Below are 16,450 nucleotides of genomic sequence, written 5' to 3'. Positions count from 1 at the left end.
AGCCTGGGGTTTTACAGTCTCTTACCACAGACCACAGCTGAACGGGGAGTGATCTTTGGCCCTGTGGGGCAGGTGATCACGGGATTACATTTATACCTGCCCTAGATTTATATCTCACCATTACACAACCTGCAAGTCCCTTAGCTTTGGAAAGACCCTTAGCTCCAAATCTAGAAACTGGGTGTTTGTTTATCCACCTCCCGGTTAGGGGAAGGGGAGAAATTCGATTCAGGCAACTTGACCTAATTCTCCTTTTCCAGGACAATACAAGAAATGAAACACAGGCACCTGTTGAAATTTGCACTTCTCCGTATTTTGCACTCCAGTTCTTCGACTGTGTCCAGAAATGTATATACTGTGCAGACATATATTGGTGAAAAGAACATACAAAGATGCATTATATTAAGGGGAACGGCTTTGCAAAACAGTGTATCTTAGGAAATGTTTCTCATTCGCCTTCAGAATTTCACTGGCACAGCTGAGAGATATGGCAGCATGTGGTTCTTTTCGGCCGAAGCATAATATCACTAAGAATTAAAATAGGGAGATTCACAAAAAGGACTTAAGGGGGAGGGGGGACGTGTCATAAGTGAAAGGTTTACAGGCCGATTCTTTTCTCAGTTTTGACAGAGTGCAGACCCAGCGGCAGTTATCTCTCTCCAGACACCCCACAAATGGAATGGCAGCCTCGTGAACATGTTGGCTTAGGAGGTTTGCTGTTCCCGTTCGCTCTGATTGATAACCCCAATCGAGTGTCCAGGACATGGTGTTATCATTCTCTGCTTATCAGGCATTGTGTGCGTTTCACAAGAGCTATAGGAACTGAGAATTGCCATTGATGCATTGCCCGTTATGCTGAGGGAGCCGTATTCAACCCGGGTGGCGTTGTGGTCTAAACCACTGAGCCTCTTGGGCTCGCCAATCGGAAGGTCGGCGGTTCGAATCCCCACAACAGGGTGAGCTCCCCTTGCTCTGTCCCAGCTCCTGCCAACCTAGCAGTTCGAAAGTACGCCAGTGCAAGTAGATAAATAGGTACCAATGTGGCAGGAAGGTAAACAGCATTTCCATGCGTTCTGGTTTCCGTCACGGTGTTCCGTTGCGCCAGAAGCGGTTTAGTCATGCTGGTCACATGACCCGGAAAAACTGTCTGCAGACAAACACCGGCTGCCTTGGCCTGAAAGCGAGATGAGCACTGCAACCCCAGAGTCGCCTTTGACTGGACTTAACCATACAGGGGTCCTTTAACTTTTTGCCTTTACCTTACCTATTCAAGTGTGTGCAGCTCCCGGTTACCAAATGCATTGCCTTCCCTGAAAATCATTTCTTAGGCAAGTGTTTGCATAGCGAATGCATGATTTCCATCAATTCCTATGGGAACATTTCTAATCTGGGGTTTGTCCCATCTCACCCCGCCTCCTTTATTTCCAATGGAGTCTTCCTGAGACAGCTCCAGCCAACCAGCAAAAGAGACACAAAGGAAAAACTAACTTGTCCCATCTCTCCTCCTCTCTGATTTGTCCGATTTTGCTCCTTCCCTGCATGGTTTCTGCCTGAAAATAGCTGCCGCCGATATCTGAATCTGTGGAGTGTATAGTGAAGTTTGGGCATAATTCTTACTTTTGGATAAGTGAATTTTCACATAGCAAGAGGCTGGATGGTGGTACATGCATGTACGCTTCCTATCAGGCTGATTTCACTGGAGCTGTCAGAAACATCCCTACTTTACATCCTTGCTTAGCAGTGGGAAAATTTTGGGCTTGTGGGTTTGACTTTGTTTTTTACCAGAAGCCTAAGACCAGGGCCAAGTGAAAAAAAGTGGCTGAAGTGGGTGGACATATATCAAGAATTAAGGAACATAATACAACGTAAGAACATAAGAAGAACTTAGGGGTTGGTACCTTTATGCACATGTGGTGGGACTGTGCGAAGTTAAGAGAATTCTGGGATATAGTATACAATGAACTCAAAAATATCTTTAAATTGTCATTTAAAAAAAAAACCACCTGAAGCCTTTTTGTTAGGCATTATGTCCATTGATATACCAAAACAAAAACAAAAAAAAACACAGAACCCTCTTTATGTACACAACCACAGTGGTGAGGATTTTAATAGCAAAAAAACTGGAAAGGTGATGTAATCCCCACAAAAACTGATGGGCAAGCAAAGATGATAGAATATTCAGAATTTGCAAGGATGACTGGGAGAATAAGAGGAAATTCTAACCAGAAATTTGGTAAAGATTGGACAATGTTCAGAGAATATCTTAAAAAGTACTGTAATAACACAAATCTCCTGACAGACTTGGTTTTTGCAAGTCGCAGCTGGAGTCAGGCCCCTTGAGATTGTAGCCCATTGCTGCAGTGAAGGAGATCTCTGCCTTGTTGCTCTCGAACCCTTGGAGATGTTACGTTTCATAACATTGCCCAGTCAAACGTGAAGCCTTATTCCCAGAAGCTTCAGCCTTTGGGAAAGATGGTTCACTGACATAAAAATGTGGGTGGATGGTCAAGTCTCCGGTGGTGTTGAGGTGTCTATGGGGTCGATAAAGGTTGTATCCCAGGGGCAGAGACAGTCCCTTCCCATACCAAGATCTCCTCCAATGGTCCAGGGAGGGTTCTGCTTCCAGCCTCCCCCTTGGCAGGTGATATCCCTCCTCTTGTGGCCTTTGACATACTTTTCCCCTAAGAGAACAGATTGCTCTCACCTTTCCTCCTCTTCAAACACTGCAGGTTCCCCTTTGGCCTGTAAAAATACCTGCTTGGGGAGTCCGTGTCTGAGCAGAAAGCTTCTGCGCATTGTTATCGCTCTCCCCAGCCGAGTCCTTATCTTTGTTTCTGCTGCATTCAAAACATGCGTGAGAAATTACACCACAACAACACAGTGCTGAGGGAGAAGGAGCGGAGTTGTGGACTTTGCTGAGAAGGCTCTGGCCTTGCCTCCGTTTTCCAAGGGAAGAGCTGTGAAATTAGGTCACTCTGATAATAACATTTATTAAGAGAAGACAGTGGAGAAGCTGCCATTCTTTGAGTGAGACCATTCGTTTATCCAGCTCCTCAATGTGTACACAGACGACCAGCCACACTCCTGGGTTTTAGGCAGGAGTGTCTCCTGGAAAGGCTGTGAACTGAACCAGGGATTTTCTACGTTTTCTTTCATGGCAGCTTGACACATTTTAGAGGTTCCACATTTTATATCGCCATTATGCCTTTCCCTGCTAGAGCGTTGTTATATATTACATTTTCTGTTTTACAATTTAGAATACTCATTTAAACTTACTTACATTATCAATGACTTCCCTTCATAGTTCATTTTGCATATCATAAATCCCTGCATGTTTTACATAAACTAAACCATTCAGTATTCCATTATTACATCCATCATAACTTATTTACACTGTTGAATTTATCTTAATGCTGCCAGCGTTTTCAAGTGTACACAATCCCCCCCCCCATATACCGTATTTTGCGCCCCATAGGACGCTCCGGCCCATAGGACGCACCTAGTTTTTGGGGAGTGAAATAAAGAAGAAAAAAATTATTTCCCCCCCAGGTGCGGGGCTGGAAGAACCAGGTCGGGGAACAGTGGGAAGGCACGCTCTGCCTCCCCGCTGTCCCCCGAGCTTGTGGGGCTGGCAATGGGGAGAAGTGCGCTGATCCCGGGACTGCAGGCAGCTCTGCGCCGCCATCCGGAGCGGGGCAGGACTTAGCGCCCCGCTCCCGATGGCCGCGCAGAGCTGCGCTGATCCCGGGACGGCAGGCAGCTCTGCGCACCCATCAGGAGCGGGGCGGGGCTTCGCCCCCGGCTACCGGTGGCCGCGCAGAGCTGCGCTGATCCCGGGACTGCAGGCAGCTCTGTGCCGCCATCCGGAGCAGGCGGGACTTAGCGCCCCGCTCCCGATGGCCACGCAGAGTTGTGCTGAGCCGGGGACTGCAGGCAGCTCTGCGCAACCCTCGGAGCCGGTCTCCCGAGGGTTGCGCAGAGCTTCCTGAAGCCTGGAGAGCGAGAGGGGTCGGTGCGCACCGACCCCTCTTGCTCTCCAGGCTTCAGCGAAAGCCTGCATTCGCCCCATAGGACGCACCCAGATTTCCCCTTCATTTTTGGAGGGGAAAAAGTGCATCCTATAGGGCGAAAAATACGGTATTCAATAAACATTTTCCAATCTTCTTTAAATGTATGTTCTTCTTGTTCTCTTGTTCTATATATTAAGTCTGCAAGCTGCGCATATTCCATCAGTTTAAGTTGCCATTCTTCTTTAGTTGGTTTTCCATTTTTGGGCCAACAAAACATGGGCCACAGTAGTGGCATACATAAATAACCTTTGTTGACACCTGGGAATTTCTGCCTGATTATCCCCAACAAAAATGACCCCATTTTTGGAGGGTAGGGGAAATACTTTTTGTTTAATGGTTTCTTTAAATATTAAGGCTCATTATTGTTTCACAAGATGTGTATCTCTTTAAAGGCCAGAGTAAATATCATGACCTAGTTTTTCAGCCGTGAAGCAGTACAGCAGGCGCTGTTAAGTTGTGTTAATTCAGCTGTGTCAGCAATTGGGTATAGTATATAAAGAGCAGCGTGTAAGTCTCTCAGTACCCTGGTGAATGGGTCGGGTCATACTTATAGATTTAATGTAAGAGGAGTTTTTGTTTTTGTAATTAAAGCCAAGCAAAATATATTTTTGCGTTTCTTCATTGTTTCCTGAACATGTGGTCTCCCCAGCACACTTTCTGCAGTGCAATTCATCTGCTAAATATGCAACACTTTTAAACATTTTTTTCCAATTCATTACAGATTATTTCCCAGCACTCTTTTTACCCTTTTACAGGTCCACTATGCAATGGGATATTTTTAACTGGGCACCCCTAAAATGCAAAATCAAGATCTGGAACAGAGACCAGAAAAGTGGGCCTTTCCCTAAATAGGGACCGTTGGAGCATACAAAAGCTGGTTTTGACCATGTTGCCATAAATTCCCCTTTCCCTCTGAGGTTGCCACTTGAGCGAAATATTTACAAGGCTGCATTGGTTACCTTTCCCCCAGAGCAAACAGCAATAAATCAGAGGTTGGGAAGTTTTGCAGAAAAAGTCAACAACGCCGTCGGGCTACCAGCTTCCAGTTCAGAGCTCCGGGGGGTTTAAAAGTATGCGAACCTTTCCGTCACATTCTCTCCCCCTGCATCAGGTATTCTGGTAAATCAAGAGGTAGGATTTCTCCTCTCTTGGAAAAGCCGAAAATCCGGAAAGTCCCCTTGCTGTCCCCACTGTTAAACGCGCAAGCCACGGTCGTGTGCTGTGATCTTGTTGTTGCACAATAACTCACTTGGGGCTATCCTACGCAGAAAGTGCATTCGAGAGCAGCTTCTTGACAGTGGTTTCATGGTTGTGCCCTTTCATTCTACTCATGTCAAATTTCTACACCCAAGGCTTTTCAGAAGACCCCAAAGACTCCCCATCCCACAACTGACCTGCCAGATATGGGATCATCTGACTGAATTACTCTTTCTGGCTCCGTTTATTTTTTTAAAAAAGTGGTGTGTTGCTAAATCCTAGTTTTAACTTTTACAATTTTGCATACACTTCGAGTTTTATGGCAAGCTGCTTTGGATGGGCACTTTGCATAGAAAAGCAGCCTAAAAGCATTTTAAATAAAATAATATAAAATATTTGCGTAAAGCCATGATTTTTTAAAAGCGATTATGGTACTGCTGTAAATGTATGGGGACAGATGGGGACTAGGACAGATGATCATATGGGGCAGATCTCAGTCAAAAACGCATACCTTCCAACAAGACGTGGCCCAAATTCGGGACACCACCTTCTGCGTCTGAAATCCCATGCAAGTCACGTGACCAGTGCAAGATTGTGGACCCAGAAAAAGTAATTTTCCCTGTACAGTGGTACCTTGGTTCTCAAACTTAATCCATTCTGAAGTCCGTTCCAAAACCAAAGCATTCAAAAACCAAGGCATGCTTTCCCATAGAAAGTAACGCAAAATGGATTAATCCATTCCAGACTTTTAGAAACAACCCCTAAAACAGCAATATACAGTGGTACCTCAGGTTAAGTACTTAATTCGTTCCGGAGGTCTGTTCTTAACCTGAAACTGTTCTTAACCTGAAGCACCACTTTAGCTAATGGGGCCTCCCGCTGCTGCCGCGCCGCCGGAGCACGATTTCTGTTGTCATCCTGAAGCAAAGTTCTTAACCCGAGGTACTATTTCTGGGTTAGCAGAGTGTGTAACCTGAAGCGTATGTAACCTGAAGTGTATGTAACCGAGGTACCACTTCTGTTGTCCACTTCTGTTAGTTCAATAAAGGCTCTTGCTGTTATCACCGAGTCTTGCCTCGTGGGAACCCACTACACTGCATCTCCCATATCAGTCTCTACGGCTACAGCAGGTGCTGTAACTCTCCAGCAGTTTGACTGACATCCCCAGAAATGCACTCTTCCATTGTCTGCCAAGACAGATGGATGCTATGGTGCTTATAACAGCTGGGTGATAACAAGGTATTTAGCAAGTGGATTTGTCTGCCTAAGCATCCCCACTGGGGTTTCTGCAGGCCAGGATGTGCCAGGTGTATTAAACAAACTGAACAACAAAACCAGAGGCCTTTCTCCTGGGCATAGTCGGCCAATTGGTGTTAAAGAAGGACAGAACTTTTTTTATGTATGCTACAACAGCAGCAAGAATACTCATCGCAAAGTATTGGAAGACATAAGATTTACCCACTTTGGAAGAATGGCAGATGAAAGTGATGGACTACATGGAATTGGCGGAAATGACTGGCAGAATCCGAGACCAGGGAGAAGAGTCAGTGGAAGAAGACTGGAAGAAATTTAAAGACTATTTACAGAAGTATTGCAAAATTAATGAATGTTAGAATGATGTTTGATTGAAGTTAAGCGGTTTCTAGCTGTAATGATATAAAAGAATATGGAAAAACTTGATTTCTAAATAGGTAAAAATTTAATGTTATAATATATTAAGATCAAAGATCAGGATAATAAGGAGGGAAATTGCTGAATTAATTAATTGAATTGGAACACAAAAAAGGGAGGTATGAGGAGGTCAGGGAAACAAGGATATGAATGTAAGATATGGAAAGGTTGATTTTTTTTTTTGATTTTTTTCTGTAAGTGTATTTATTTTCTTTTTTATTCTGTATTTTTCTTGTATTTTTATTTTTGTCTTGTACTTTTGTATTTCTTGTTTTTATGTAACTCCTTTTTCTGAAACTTTAATAAATATTTTATATAAAAATAATAATAAACAAACTCAACAACCCTAAGCTTAGATCAAGAATGGGGAACCTGTAGTTCAGCTCCCATCAGCCCCTCCCCTCATGCGTGTTGAAAGACCAGGGATGGTGGAAGTCCAACAGTATCTAGAGGGCTACAGGCTCTCCATCTCTGGCTTTGAGTTTATAAAGACATCTCCTCCAACATCTCAGAGATTCGCTAGGGCCTTGTCCCCTTGCAGATTCTTAAAGCTTCTTCCCTCTTGCATTTTTTGACCCTGGAAAAAAATCTCTGCTGTTTCACAGGTTTCTAAACATGGTGTATTGGTAATGACAAATCAAACTCGGAATAGAACTTTTCATCTCACAAAAAATAATAATCACTTTTCCTTATCTTTTAGAATAGCTGCAGCTGGAATGATCTTCATTTGCTATCTGGATAAGAATTAGGAATGTTCACACGGAAAGCCGTTCTGACCAAATTTCTATCTCCCATCCCAACAGACATACATGGAAGTTACATACACCCCATGTATTGGAACCACATTTAATACCTATAGCTCCCACCCCTGGGAATGGTAACTTACCCCCCAGAGAGCTACAATTCCCCAGCAGCCTTAACAAACTACAGTTCCCAGGATTCTTTGGAGTAAGCCATGTGCTTTAAACATGTGTTAAATCTGGTTTGAACGTATGGTGTGCCTGGGACCATAATTTATGTTTCAGTTGCTAGTGCGATTTGTGGGGAACTTTTGCAACCCCTGTTTGAGAGTCTCTTTGGGTCATCAAGTTGGCTATAATTCTTTTAAACAAATGTGTAGATGATGCAACCTAGACTGCCAGGTCTGCCAGGAATCAGGTCTGGGGCCTGGAGCGCTGCCATGCCTCGTTTTCAAAATTAAGCACCAGATTGCTTTGTAAACAAAGACCATGTAAACTCAACCAGATTTACTGTTGGGTGAACACCAAGTATTTTGACATTTGCTTACATCCCTGTCAACTGCCCCGGAAAAACTGGGACATCCAATTTTGCCCCACGAGTGTACAGTGAAAATTTGGGGTGCCTTCCTCTCACACGATATTGTGTCAAGATCTTGCCCCCCCCCCAGCTTTGGGGGGTCCATGATCTTGCACAGGCACCCTGAAACATACATTTTGGGTGCTGTGCCTCAAAAAGCTTTTTCCCCCTGGGTCTGTAATCTTGTGTGGTGATGTCAGAGACCAGACTGAGGATTACAGTGGTACCTTGGTTCTCAAACGCCTTGGTTCTCAAACAACTTGGAACCCAAACACTGCAAAAAACAGTAGTAAGTGTTCCGGTTTGCGAACCTTTTTCAGAAGCTGAACATGCTCCATTTTGAGTGTTACGCTTCCCATTTGAGTGCCATACTTCCATTTTGAGTGCTATGCTTCTGATTTGAGTGCCACACTTCTGTTTTGAGTGTTACGTTGAGGTCCGTTTTTGCTATTTATTTTGCATTTTTGTTTTTGCGGCTTTTTGAGGGGTTTTGTAACTGTGTGGAACCCAGTTCAGTTACTGATTGACTGATTGATTGTGTGTTCGTAGTACATTGTTTATTGCTTTCATTTTATGGATCAATAGTATCGTTAGATAGCAAAATTCATGTTACAGTGGTACCTCTGGTTACAGACGCTTCAGGTTACAGATGCTTCAGGTTACAGACTCCGCTAACCCAGAAATAGTACCTCCGGTTAAGAACTTTGCTTCAGGATGAGAACAGAAATCGCGCGCCAGAGGCAGCAGGAGGCCCCATTAGCTAAAGTGGTACCTCAGGTTAAGAATGAACCTCCAGAACGAATTAAGTTCTTAACCCGAGGTACCACTGTACGTAACAGGAGAGACATGTTTTGTTGCAGCTGGGGCAGATGAAGACATCCAGTTGCGCTGCTGCACCATGGCGTTTCTTCTGTCTGCAGTCCTCCCAGTGGTCATTTCTCCTCGGGTCACTGCTGTGGATGCACAACCTGACTGCAGTGGCGTAGCGTGGGGGGTGCAGGGGGGGCCGGCCGCACCGGGCGCAACATCTGGGGGTTAGGGTTAGGGGGCGCAAATCCACGGGTTAGGGGGCGCAAATTACTTGCCTTGCCCCGGGTGCTGACAACCCACGCTACGCCACTGCCTGACTGTATGTCTCCAGGCACTGCAATCGCCTGCAAGGAATTCCCAGATGGCGGGGTTGATGTCGCCAGCCTCCTATCACATTTCCAGGCATCTTTGTAATGCAGAGTTGATCTGGCAGCAGGGCCAGAGCACGTCCCCATAGAGCACGTCATTTGGGGACCCTGCCATCTTCCATTCTCTGGACATGACCAAGCCAGAGTAGTCGTCACGGAGACAGGAGTGCGAGCGTGCTGGGAATGAGGGCTTGGGTGAACACATCATTGACTGACACACTGTCCTGCCTTGTGACGCCCAAACTCCAAATAACCACGAGAGCCTTTCCCAGAGAAAAATCTGGTTACCTGTCTTGCAGGTGGCATCTTCTCCCTAAAGCATAGCCTGCTCACAGGTTTGCCCCGGAGCTCCTGATCTCATCTCATTTTCCCCAGGCTTATCTTAATTGACGTGAAGGAGCTCCTTCAGTGTAAATTTATTTCCTTTACAGCTCGGCTCTTGCAAAGGTTATCTGCCTTATCTTAATGGCTGCGGGCAATACATTTGCTTAGCGAAAATTAATGATGAAATAAATACACTCTGACGAGAATAAAAGCACAATTCAAAAGGCTTTTTGTTTTAAAAACCCCCAAAAGGGAGTCAATGTGGGTTTAGGGCCAAAGGAGGTTGCGCTGGCAGCCTGCCCCAGATTTTTGCAGCCTAACTGTACCTTCTGGAGATTTGAACCCAGAGACCTCAAGATCCAGAAGCCAGCAAAGTGAAAGGTTAATTCTTGGAACATGGCATCTTCTTTGTATTGCTTTGCTTGCAGATTCAATGATTAACTGAAGAGGACGGATGACGTGGAAAGTCCTTTTTGGACCGATTACTTCAGTGCCTTTACTGAGCGTGTTCTTATCGGTGGATCAGTGCAAGGCTGCCTGTCTCTGTGTGCATCAGTGAATGGGTTGCCAACTCGGATGGAGTCACACTCAATAGTCAGCTGTTGCCTCATACTCTCCAATTGTCCCAACCAGTGGAGGCCGATACCCATTGAGACTGGTTGTGTGGGTTGGACTGTAGGAGTGCAAATATCCAGAGTGTGGGGTCAGGTGGGATTACTATGAGCAATTATAAAATATGCATCAAACCTGAACACTTACTTCCGGGTTTTTGGAGTTTGAGAACCAAAGCGTTTGAGAACCAAGGTGCCACTGTACCAGTTGCTTGGAAAGGCAAGAGGGAGCAGCGCTTTTCCACTTGGGGGTCCCGTTTGCAGGTTTCCCATGGGGCATCTGGTCGGCCACTGCAGGAAGAGACCGCTGGAGTAGATGGACCATGGTGCTGATCCATCTACCAGGCTCTCCGATGTCCTTAAGGTCTACAAAGAAGATCTTAATGCAGGTGGCGCTTTGCATGCCTCAGCACCCCAGACACGCAGCCTCAGCTCTTCAATGTCTCTTGAAGTTGAGCATGTGCAGCTCGCGGTGCATATTGTCTGCAGCAGGCATACATGCAGACATCTTTTAAAACAACCAGAACCATGCACTGCATAAAGAAGCAAAGAAATCCATGCTTGCCAAGGATAAGGACAGCCAAAAAATGGCTGCCAAAATTTGGCTGCATGATAAATTGTCGTATCAGCAAAGTTTGGCAGATCATGTTAGCTGCGGGGGGCAAACCCCACTGTAGAGTTGTTTGATCAGAGAGGGTTAACTAAGAGAGGTCGTCTATCAGGATTCCTCAACCTCAGCCCTCCAGATGTTTTGAGACTACAGTTCCCCTCATCCCTGACCATTGGTCCTGCTAGCTAGGGAACATGAGAGTTGTAGGCTAAAAACATCTGGAGGGCCGAGGTTGAAGAAGCCTGATCTACATTATCAGATTATCCTCCAGCAGGGCCAGGGCCTTCTCAGTGATGGCTCCGACCTGGTGGAACGCTCTGTCCCATGAGACCAGGGCCCTGCAGGATTTAACTTCCTTCCGCAGGGCCTGTAAGTCAGAACTATTCCGCCTGGCTTTCAATTTGAACTTAGCCTGATCTTTTATTCTCCTTCCTTCCCTCCCCCTCCCCTTTTTATGAAGATTACCCGCTCTGGGATCCCACAGCTAATTCTCCCCTGGTCTCCTCGCTGGCCCAAATAGGACTAATTTAGCCAGCTTGCCCTGGTGATCATCTAATGTTTATTGGATGGATTTTCCCCCTAAATTGATTTTTGAATTCTGAATTTATTGTTTTTCACGTTTTATACTGTATTTTATGCTGTTTTTTGTTGCATCAATTAAGTGTTTTAAATTTGTTGTTAGTCGCCCTGAGCCCCGTTTCCTGAACCGGGAAGGGCGGGGTATAAATAAAAAATATTATTATATTTATTATCATAGTTCCTGTTTATTGAGTATGCATGTGATGGGTCAGCCAGACCTCGGCCACCAAATTCACAAGCTTCTTTTTTGGACGGAAGTAGAAACGAAAGCATATAAACCAAGTTGCATAAGAGATGTTTGCAAAACACCAGAAATGAAGGTTCAAGCACAAAGTTGGCTTGTAAGTAAAGCTTCTGTGGCTTTATATCATTACTGTTTACTGTTCTTTCATTTTATGAGTGTATATTTATATATACAAAACATAGCTAAAACTGAAACAGGGGGATCTATTGTTCCTCTCCAGCTTTTAAATGAAGGAGCTTGACTCACATGCACAGAACTGTGAGAAGATCTTTGTGTCAGATGTCATTGGACTCCAACTCCCATTCTTGATGACTGTTGACTATGTGAGCCAGGGCTGATGGGAGTTGGAGTCTAACGACATCTGAAAGGTACCTGATTTGGGGAAGGCAGTGTTAAGAGTGTATATTATTCTATTTTTAAAAGTCTGTGTTTAAATTTCATTTTGCAAACTATCTCTCTTGGAAAGCAAAACTCAAATGTAAAAGCTCTCTTGGGGGTTGCAAAATTGGATCTAGCTATACCAAGTTTCCCACAGCCAGGAGACTGCTGGTCCCCACCAGAGATTGGGGAGAAAATCATTTCTGTTCACATTGATAGGCAAACCTCTTTCTAATTTGCACTAGCTGGAACAGCATGCAAACTAAAGCTAGCCTTCAGAATCCGCACTTCTCTGAAACTGCAGTTCTCCAGCCAAGGAATGTGTACGAAAATGCATATGTTAAGGCAAGGCTTGCAATAAAATGAAGATAATAGTGAAGATAACGTACAAGAATGCATTACATTAAAGAATATTGCTTTGGGAACATATTAGGCAAACTTGCATGAAAGGCTTTGTATATATTGGACATTTGCATGAAAAAGCTGCAGGATACTCATGACGACTTGTTTTTAATAAATTCTCAAAAGGATTTAGAAATGTGGGGATCTGAACTTAACAAGTAGAAAACTGAGAAATCAAAACTGAAAGATTTGCCCATCTCAATCTGCCATCCTTATGCACCACCCCTCCCTAAACTTAGAAAAACCCCAATGCTTTAGCCTGCCAAAATACAGCTGGCAATGCCATCATAAGAACACGCAGGCCAGTGGCCCATCTAGGGCTGCATTCTGTCCTCACAGTGGCCAAGCAGATGCCTGTGGGAAACCAGGAAGAAGGATCTGAGCACAAGAGGATTTCTTCCCTCCTGCGGTTTCCAGCAACTGGTATTGAGAAGCATTTATTGTCTCGAACCATGGAGACAAAGCATAGCCATTATGAGTCTGTCCACTCCTCTTTTCAAGATCTAGCGGCCTGCACTGTGTCTTGTGGGAGTGAGTTCCATAGTTTATGTGCTGTGTGGAAATGTCCTTTCTTTTATCCGTCTTGAAGAAGAAGAAGATATTATTTATACCCCACCTATCTGGCTGGGTTCCCCCAGCCACTCTGGGCAGCTCCAAACAGAATTAAAAGCACAATAAAACATCAGACATTAAAAACTTCCCTCAACAGGGCTGCCTTCAGATGTCTTCTAAAAATCAGATAGTTGCTTATTTCCTTGACATCTGATGGGAGGGCGTTCCACAAGGTGCGTGCCACCACCAAGAAGGCCCTCTGCCTGGTTCCCTCTAGCTTCACTTCTCACAGTGAGGGAACCGCCAGAAGGCCCTCGGCGCTGGATCTCAGTGTCCGGGCTGAACGATGGGGGTGGAGACGCTCCTTCAGGTATACTGGGTCAAGGCCGTTTAGGGCTTTAAAGGTCAGCACCAGCACTTTGAAGAGAGCCAGCATGGTATAGTGGTTAAGAGCAGTGGACTCGTAATCTGGTGAACCAGGTTCGCGTCTCCGCTCCTCCACATGCAGCTGCTGGGTGACCTTGGGCCAGTCACACTTCTCTGAAGTCTCTCAGCCTCACTCACCTCACAGAGTGTTTGTTGTGGGGGAGGAAGGGAAAGGAGAATGTCAGCCGCTTTGAGACTCTTTAGGGTAGTGATAAAGTGGGATATCAAATCCAAATTTTTCTTCAAATCCAAACTCTTCTGCTTGGAAACATACTGGGAGCCAATGTAGGTCTTTCAGGACCGGTGTCATATGGTCTCTCCCAACATTTAGCTTCATTGAATGTCCATGAGTTCTAGTGAGGGAGACAAAACTTTCTCTATGCCATGCATAATTTTATAAACTCTTCACATCTCGTTTCTTCCTTGCTTTTTCTCTGAACTCAAAAGTCCTGAACACTACGACCTCTTCTCAGATGGGAGTCGCTTCATCCCCTTTATGTTTATGGTTCCCTTTTTTCTGAACCCTTTCCAACTTCGCAATACGTTGTTTGAAGTGAGGCAACCAGAACTGGACATGGTGTCCAAAACATCAGGACACATTGCATCCAAAATTTAAGGTGAGAGCATTAGGGAATAGTGCGTAAATAAATAAAATGGAGGCTCTTAGCTGCGTATTCGATAGTTTCCCCTTATCCACCCCATCGGCGCTGGTGTTTATAAGAACAAAATGCCACTGAGATATAACCAAGCTCAATTAAATGTCCGTCCAGCTCCCTGGCTCTGGCTGAAGGACGAAAACAACCCCTTCTTTCAGACAGCCCTAGAACTCTGCCAATTTAATTCAGCAGCCGAGGATTTGAAAATCCAAGGGCACCGTTTCCCCAGCAAAGGGACAAAGCTGACCAAACTCTCCTTGACGTCAAACCACTCCAAAGTTTCCCTACTTGAAATTTGGCTGGCTGCAGACTGCGGATGCGTGGAAAAAATAAAAGGAGTTTGTGTGTGTCTTTGGGGTAAGGAAGGACAAGGGGGCTTACAAACCTCTGGGTGCATCTACTGTCTGGAGCAGGGAAAGGGGAAATAGCAGGGCCATAAATCATAGGAGCCTTTGCGAATTTCCTTTGCACAGACATGCTTCGTAAGAGTCTTCTTCTCCCCCAAGAGATGTCTGCAATACAGGTGTCATTTATAGAGTAAGCCTATGCTCCCCTCATCAGAAGTCCCACTTCGTTCAGTAGCAGTTGCATAAGTTTTATGCATAAGATTGCAGCCATCATGATTTTAGACGCATCAACAGAATCACAAATGAAGAAGAAGAAGAGTTTGGATTTGATATTCCGCTTTATCACTACCCCAAGGAGTCTCAAAGCAGCTAGCAATCTCCTTTTCCCTTCCTCTCCCACAACAAACACTCTGTGAGGTGAGTGGGGCTGAGAGACTTCAGAGAAGTGTGACTGGCCCAAGGTCACCCAGCAGCTGCATGTGGAGGAGCGGGGAAGCGAACCCGGTTCACCAGATTACAAGTCTACCACTCTTAACCACTACACCACACTGGCTCTCCAGTGAAGCACAGATTCAAGCAATTGCTCTTTAGGCATTTGGGTTTTTTGCTAAACCTGTATGCTGGGAACGGTGTGACCACATGCAAAGGAAGATGGGCCCCTGTGCTTTTGATATCTCTGCCGTAGAAGGGAGATTTGTGGGTTTAAAACCAAAGCGACTGGCACTCCTGTGTTTGAGGATTATCGTGCACATGAACGAACTGAGCATAAGCACAAATGGCGATGCTGCAGCGGAAAGGGCCAGTGCTGGAGTGGTGCACACATGCCAAGGGGTGGAGCACGGAGGGTGAAGGAGCCCACCGCGGAACCCCAGCCCTTGCCACACCGCCCAAGTGACCCCGCACTGCACTGGAGACAAGCAGGGATGTGCTGCACCACCTGCCCACCCCCACAGGGATCCTGGCCACCCAACATGGCACTTGGCGGGTGCAAACCAGGCACCCACACGCCGGTTCCCCCAGTGCAACCCATCAGGGTCCTCCTCTCCACAAATGTTGGTTCCTCCAATGCCAGGAGAGGAGCGCTGGACTGGGACATGCGGTGCGTGCCTGGGCGGGGGTGGGGTGCCTGCTTCGTGCCCTGAAAAAATCCCTGCCCTGGGCTACGGCCCCTCTGGCAGCCCCCACACTACGCCCCTGCTAGAAGGGCATCCACAAAAAGGAGGAGGAGGGCACTAGAAAGTTAAAAAAAGTAAAGGTAAAGGACCCCTGGCAGTTAAGTCCAGTCACAAACGACTCTGGGATTGCGGCGCTCATCTCGCTTTACTGGCCGAGGGAGCCGGCGTTTGTCTGCAGTTTTTCCGGGTCATGTGGCCAGCATGACTAAGCCGCTTCTGGCAAAGCAGAGCAGCGCATGGAAACGCTGTTTACCTTCCCGCCGGAGCGGTACCTATTTATCTACTTGCACTTTGACGTGCTTTCAAACTGCTAGGTTGGCAGGAGCAGGGACTGAGCAATGGGAGCTCACCCCGTCGCGGGGATTCTTACCGCCGACCTTCTGATTGGCAAGCCCTAGGCTAACTAGAAAGTTAGGAAAGATTAAAGGGCTATAGCAAATCATAGGTGGGTGGCTGAAGGAAGTGTTAGATCAGAAAGTAGCTTTCTCGCCAGAGGGTCTTTATGAGAACTCAAAGTCTCCCCTACCTGGAACAGATGAATTTGTCAATTTTAAGTTCAGTTATCCACATTTATGCATCAATCTGCAATTAAAAGAAGTCCTTGTGAAAATTTGTCAGCACTTCTCTTAATGCACAATGCTTGCATGCAGTTTTGCCTAACACACACACATACAAGCAAATTTCCTTAATAGAATGCATGCTCGTGCCTTGTT

This window comes from Podarcis liolepis (assembly GCF_965112155.1).
Source record: "Podarcis liolepis genome assembly, chromosome: 14".
NCBI classification, from domain to species: domain Eukaryota; kingdom Metazoa; phylum Chordata; class Lepidosauria; order Squamata; family Lacertidae; genus Podarcis; species Podarcis liolepis.
The sequence above is the reverse complement of the archived record's forward strand: the minus strand, read 5'-3'. Positions refer to the sequence as shown.